Below are 6,510 nucleotides of genomic sequence, written 5' to 3'. Positions count from 1 at the left end.
AGCCTCTGCCCTGAGAGGTCCCACCCACAGCCACAGTCCCTATGTCTGAGTCCGGTAGGTAGCTCAGCTTTAGAAGGTCAAAATTTGTTCCCCGGCTCATGTGAGACACCATCAGCAATTTTCTAAAGATAAATAAAAAGGCTAAGAGGAAAGAAAAGTATAAGTGAGAAAGTAATTTGATTTGATGTTTTTAGTAAAATGCTTTTGTTGCAACAACATTGCAGTAAAACCTTGAAGTAATTGAGCTTATATTTAAGCTAAGGAAAAAGCATCCTGGGTTAAACAGGCCAAGAACCATGGGAGCTCTTTCTGACAGAATCAAAATCTGAGTAGCTTAGTACCCAAAACTGTCCCCTTTTCTACTGTTACTTGTGATACTCTTAGGAATTCAAGTGCTGAACAAAAGCATTCATTTTGTGTCCAGTCTGTTTCTGGCATTCTGCTCTATTTCTCTGTCCAGTTCTACCTTCCTCCAGCAACTCCTGCAAAGTACTTTGTTGTTGTTACACGTGGAGGGGCCACCTGAAATGCAAAATACCTATAATTGCTTCCATTTTACAGGTGAGAAAACTCATCCTCAGAGAGTTTAAATAACTAGTCCAAGCTCACACATCCTGGGACTACTAAAATACTAGTAAACTGCGTAATCATTATTTGAGATCTGTTCGATTCCGAGATCAGGTTCCAATGTATGGAGCTATTCATTGTCCACAAAGACTGATGGTCTAAGTCCCAAATCACTGTCTTATTAAAACGTTTTTGAAAAGTTATAATAGAACTTAGAATGGATTAAGAAAACAGAATGGTGCCAAGAAGAGGGCGAATGTCCAGGACAGGGCATGACACGGGGGTGTGTTCTGATCAGGAGAGCGTGGAGTGGCCACGAGGCCAGTGCCAGTCTGCAGTGAGCTCACCTGGGACAGGAAAGGAACCAGCCTGTGTTTCACTTTCACTGCGTGCTGGGCACAGTCACCTCCACTATCGCCTTCAAGTTAATTCCAGTGGTGAAGATGGAATACTCTTTGAATCTCCCAGCACCAGAGGATTTTACATAATGCATGCTACGGTAACTTTATTTGAAAATCTCATATCACTGAAATATGTTCCAAATATTAATACAACCATTAAGTAACTGAAAGAATCCTTATCCAGAAAGATCGTTATACAATGAATTAAAAAAATAAATTCCAACTCTATGTAAAAAGTGGGCAAATTATGTGAATTCAACTGTTCACAAGAAAGAAACTATGAATGAATAATATATAGAAATAATAAATAAGCTTTTTCAATTAGTGAAGAAAGAAATTAATAAAAATTTTAATAGCAGTGAGATAGATTTTTTTTACTGTTGACATAACAGAATTGAAGAGAAATAATGCATTTGTGTTCTTGAGAATATATTGGAACAGGCATTCTTAGACACTGTTGATAAGATCGTTGTGCCAGATTTCTGGAAGTCAATTTGGCAGTTTTATCAAAGGCCTTAAAAGTGTTTGTCATCCTCCCCCTCAATTCAGTATTTCTCACTGGAGTCTATTTTAAGGAAATAATTAGAGATGTGTACTATATATGTATATATCAGCTGCATTTTTAACAGTAAAAAATTGGAAATAGTTTGCCATCCATATGGAAGTAACTGATTAAAGTATGGTATAATTATAGGACAAAATATTGTACAGCTACTAAAATATCCTCAAAAAAATTTATTGTACATGAGAATATATTTGTGCTGCAATGTTAAGGAGAGAGAAAATGTAAGATAAAAAACAGAACGTTCAGCGTGAACTTGTGTGTGCACGTGTGTGTGCGAGAGAGAGAGAGAGAGAGAGAGAAAGAAATCCACCAAAACATTCAGGGAACACACCAAAATGTTAACAGTAGTCTTCCTGGTGGATAAGATAGTGATTTTAATTTTCTTCTTCATACTTTACTGTATTTTCCATTTTTCTTTTTTTCAACAAGCAAGTATTGCTTTTCACATATGGAAAAGAGAAGCTACTTTGATTTAACCGACCTTTGATATAGCCGCATTTTATTCTCAGGTGGGTCCATGTCCCACCCCTTACATTCAGTCATGGAGAAAGGGCAGAGAGAATGTTGTCTGGGAATAGGTTACAGAGGAGAGAAGCTGGTCTCTAGGAGATTTTATGTGATTGGTTAGGAAATAATCTCTGGTATCCAACGGGATACCAAATATCAAATATTCTGCCAATGAACACATGAAAGCCAAAGACTTGATTATATAGCAGATGGAAAACCATCCTACCTGAAACGGACACTCCCACCCCTGTACCAGTCATTCTATACTGTAACCTTCTATGAATTTATATGGCATAGCAAGTACTGTTATGCTATAACCCCGATTATTTGTTGTTGCCTGTTTCCCCTTTTCAAACTATCTGTCTTTCTCTCTGCTCTTTGCTCAGTTCTGAGAACTGACCTGACTCAGAAGGCTCGCAATAAACTTGCTGAGCGACAGATGAAATAATTCACTACAAATCTGGTGTAAGATTTGACCTCTGGTCTTTGAAGTTTTATTTATTTTATTTTTTATATTTTTGGTTTTTTTCTTTATGGTCTTTGAAGTTTAAACTTGACTCACCAAGGCCGTTGGTGTACTCTCAGACTTGAAGTTGATTGCAGAGTTCGATGTCAGGAAAGGACGTGGACAACTCTGAGAATCAGAGAAAAAAATCATTTGATTTTGCTTCCTTTACTTAGGAGGTGATGGAGGTGCCGCTGTCCCACCACACCCCCATTTTGTCCTTCTGACCCAGAAAACAGGTGTGGGAAAACTGCCATCTTTGGGCTCCCTTGCGGCGATGGCATTCATAGCGTGTGTCCCACTCATTTCTGTTCTGTTCATACTTAGTTTTGGAAATCGCTAACTTTTCCGTATGTCTGAACAGTACAAGTATATTCTACGTATTTAAATTGTACTGCTTCGATAAGTCTTGCACACATCTAGGAGGATTATTAAAGTATCAAAATCACCTAGTTAATGTTAAAAATGACCCTGTTAGGTAACATGATTTAGCATATTATTACATACAGGTGATATATTATTTTTATCTTATTGTTCTTGTATTTGCTATCATTAGCAACCATTTATAAAATATTTACTATGATATCTGCACTATATTAAAGCATTTATATGTATTACCTACTCAGCTTTTATTGTAACCCTGGGAGATATATACTATGATCCCATTTTAAAGATGAGAAAAGTGAGTTATTACAGTGTAGGTGGGACTGATCTCAAAGAAGGTATTATTTCATCTATAGTCCATGTAATGTTCCACAAATACTTAGAGCTGGAACTAGGATTATCAGTCCATAGAAAATAGTCAAGTCACACTGAGAAGCTTTATTTTCTGAAACATTCATGCTGGTACTCTTAATTTTCATAATCCAGCATTACATTTGTATCATGTTGCCTTTCATTCATATCTTATTTGATATCCTAATTGGTCTGCTTTAAAACTGAGGCCAAACTGCTTTGCAAAGGCAGAGGGAAGATCTGTGAAGACAGTTTTGTTTGGAAGGCTCCGAGTGCAATGAGCTGCTGAGTCTGAGAGCTCCGCAAAGGTGTCACTACATTGCCTGTCACTCATAGAAGTGCATTTCCACTGCTGTTCTTGAGTTGGCCTGGCTCTCATTCTGTACGCTTGTCCTCTAAGGGTAGGAGAGCTCACTCCACTCCATCTTTCTGACTGTTGAATTAATTTTCCTAATTGGAAAGGCCAGTTGGGACATAAAACCACCTTAATGCCTAGCCAAGACATTTATGAAAGCTCCATCAGTGGAAAGCCCCAGGGACTTGGGGAAGTTGACGCCCAATTCTTCCAGCTTCTCTAGGTCAAGTCTTTCCTCATGTGCACCTTGTCTTTAATTTATCATATTCAGATGCTGTTAGAAGCTAGGCAAGGGGAAAAGGACACTATTTCGTCTCCACTTACATGAGCTTATAGTGCTGGCTGTAAAAAACAAGACCGGAAGGCTGAAACCAAAGTGTCATGGACTTCCAGAAGCTCTGGAAAACCACTAGAACCAGTGACCTGTTCAAAACTGATCTTTCGTTACTATAAGGAAGAGAACCAAAAAATCCTAAAGCAAAAGGACAAAGCTTTAAGACATCACTCTAGCCACCTGGGCATCCCGAGGGATTGTGGATACTTAATGGCCTGTTAATATTTTGAAGCACAGTCTGCTGCCTGCGGAAGACGTGAAATGCTCCCCAGGGCAGCGCCCATGAACTTGATGGATCTTTTTACTTCCAGCTTCCTGCAGGGAAGTGTTTAATTGCAACTGTGATTGAGATGATGATTTTTATTGTGTTCAGCCCAGAGCTAGGGAGAGATGGCCCCTCCTTGGGCGAGTTCTGAATTTCAGGTTATTTTTCATCTCTTAGCCATTATCAATGGTGCTGTTACTGCCATCATCATTATCATCAGAATGGAAGTGTTAAGCCTGTAATTGCATGTGGCACTGTGCTAAGTGCAGTACAAGGAGGCACAGGATTCTTGCTGGCCAGATGTGCATAATGAAAACCCACTCTACGCCAGGGCAGACCAATATTACAAGTTCATGCTGAAAGGAGGATAAAAACTGAGTTACTGGACAGGTCTTATGAGGATTTAACTGCTGGACTCTGTTTTAAGACTATAGTATCCAGGGACTTTTATTTAAGTACTACTTCTAAACTGCTACTGTGTTCTGGACACAGTCCTAAGTACTTTATATGGGTCATATGTAATCCTTGCAACAAACATACATGATGAATGCCTAGATTATTCCCAGCCCATTTATCAGATGGCAATATTGAGGATGTACTACTAGTAAGAGGCAGAGGAAAAACACTAAATCAATCTTTCTGACCTCGGGGTCCCTGGCAAGGTAGCATTTAAACCCTATAGGAACCACTGCACCGTTTCATAGGAAATCTCCCTTTGGGAAAGGCCTCTGACTGCATTGCATTATTATTTGACAGTTTCAGTGAGCATCATGTATATAACTACATAAACCCAGCTAAAGAGACAAAGCAAGAAAATGAGCAAACACGGATGAAAGCAGTTAACTTAGAGTAGTAAATTTTTTAAATTAGCTGTGTAAAATTTTGTTGAATATGGTAAGGTTTTAAAAAAAAAGGTTTAGAAATGAAAGCATTAGGTACTGAACCGGAAGGGATGTACTATATTGGAAAAAGGAATGACGCGATCAGGAGGATGAGTGAGTTACTGACAATTTGGGTCAACATCTCATCCATTTGAATTCTGATTATTTGTCAGCACACTCATCTCTAATTCTAATACTGCATGACTGGCTATTTATTACGTTCTGGTTATTCCTTGAAAAGGATTCAATGACCATATGTTACCTAAGGATTCTTTCCAAGTAGATACTATGTGTAATGATAGTTCCATTCTCTGTCCCCTCCCTCCATCCTTTCTCTTACCTCTTTCTCTCTCATAATTGCTCTTTTTGGGGAGTGGAGGCTGAGGCACTTGGGTAGGCAGGAGAAGAAGCAAGCCATGTAACCCCTCACCCCTATAGTTTTAATTTTTCTTCTTAAAAATTTTTTTTTAGTATAAAATTCTCCAGTTCTTCATTTATTAGAACATTTGAACATGCGAGCGAGTGTTAGGAAACATTACCGCTATAAAAAACGCTATCGTGGCATAATCCTGCATGAAGGCTCACTTTGGCAGCTGTTGAAAGTCCCCGCAGAGCAATTCCTGTAACCGCAGTGGTCCTCCTAAACTCGAGTTGCATTCGGCCACTGTGTTGGCAGTGCTTAGGTTTCTTGCCCTTTCATACAATCTTAAAATTGTAACCCACTACCCCCAACCCCAGTCACCTGCTGACATTCTGTACTGATTCTAACGGCCTGGAGAGAGCTACTTTTTCTGGATTTGGAGGCCATAAATGCAGTAGAAGGAGCTCTGGCTTAGGAGTCAAGGTCTGAGTTCTCCTTCTAGCCCTGTGGCGAACCAGGCACATGACCCGAAGCATGTAAGTTACCCTTCGGTGCCTTTGTTTCCTCATCTGTAAAAAGAAAGGGTGATATAGATGTCCCAAGATCCTTTCTCGCTCTGTGACTCCGTAATCCCTGCTCAGGACCAGGAAGCAGGTGCAGGGCTGGCGTCTTGATGCTCTCAGCTCACTGTTTACTGATTCACCCCTCCGCGGGGGCCCTTGCTAGGCCCTGGCTTGCCTGTCCCATGCCCGCAGGCTGTGCCTGCCTGCTGCAGAGCCCTGAGGTCCCACGGGGCCCCTCTTTTCTTTCCTCCTTTGCATATGAAACATGCAATCTGTCATGTTGGCAAACAGTTGCCCCTATGAACTCCACGCTTCCTAGGCACCACCGTTCTGAGGCTGTCCTTTCGCTCACCTGTCACTCTGTGATGGACAGTGAGGGGAAGCGGAGGGCATCTGACCTCACTGGTGGACAGCAAGGAAGCTCTTGAAGACGTAATGGGATACGACGGTGGCAGCTGCTCATTGAAACCT

This window comes from Pteropus vampyrus, unplaced genomic scaffold (genome assembly GCF_000151845.1).
Source record: "Pteropus vampyrus isolate Shadow unplaced genomic scaffold, Pvam_2.0 Scaffold3, whole genome shotgun sequence".
NCBI classification, from domain to species: domain Eukaryota; kingdom Metazoa; phylum Chordata; class Mammalia; order Chiroptera; family Pteropodidae; genus Pteropus; species Pteropus vampyrus.
This window is presented reverse-complemented; position numbering follows the sequence as displayed.